The sequence below is a fragment of the Phalaenopsis equestris genome, unplaced genomic scaffold (assembly GCF_001263595.1).
Source record: "Phalaenopsis equestris unplaced genomic scaffold, ASM126359v1 Scaffold001081, whole genome shotgun sequence".
Taxonomy (NCBI): domain Eukaryota; kingdom Viridiplantae; phylum Streptophyta; class Magnoliopsida; order Asparagales; family Orchidaceae; genus Phalaenopsis; species Phalaenopsis equestris.
In genome coordinates this window covers 639,802-640,574 of record NW_018165520.1, presented here as the reverse complement: position 1 = coordinate 640,574, position 773 = coordinate 639,802, and positions in this window count along the sequence as shown.

Genomic DNA, 773 nt, shown 5'->3' with positions numbered 1-773 from the left:
CGAGACAAGGAGAAAGACAGAGAAAACTACTCAGATCTCATGGGAAAACACAACAAAACTCGGAATTCATATATAAAATCAAAGTCATACAAACTACAACAAGTAAATAACTTATCTCTAATTTCTCCCCAAGAACACTCTTTGAAGTTCTTCTAAATCTTTTCCTTTCTTTACAGCACACGGAATTACTTTTCGAAGTAGCCTTTTAAAGTTGTAGATGAGCTTTCCCAAGAGTTGCCTAAGCATCCCTTCAAAATTTGGTCTTATCCAAAGCTTGAGTAGGCATAACCATCGATCTCACCGTCGGCGACCTCGAGGCCGTCTGCGACGGGCTTCTAGAGAATTTTTGTCCTGTAGTCTCGGGAAAATCTTGCCGTTGGCGGCACGGCATCGAGGGCGCCGTCGGCGACCTAGTTCAAATCTTCACATTTTGGTCCTTTTCGCTCCAAATTTGTTCCTTTTTGCATCTTTTTGCTCCAATGACCCTAATTCCAACAAAACATCAAAAATATCTTTCTTTAAAGTGCAATATCATCAAAAACAGTATAAAATAAGTATGAAAATCTCAACATATTTTCTTTTGGTCAGAAAGCTCATGTGGATGACCCTGTACCCCTAGTCTTTGGCTAAGAGGGTTATAACCAACACATTAAGCATCCAAAATGAGTCATCACATGGATTTTATTGGTTTAGTATGGCTTCATGGCTTGTTGGCCTATTTTGGCCCAAAATCACCAAATTACCAAAATACCACAACAACCCTAATTTTTTCC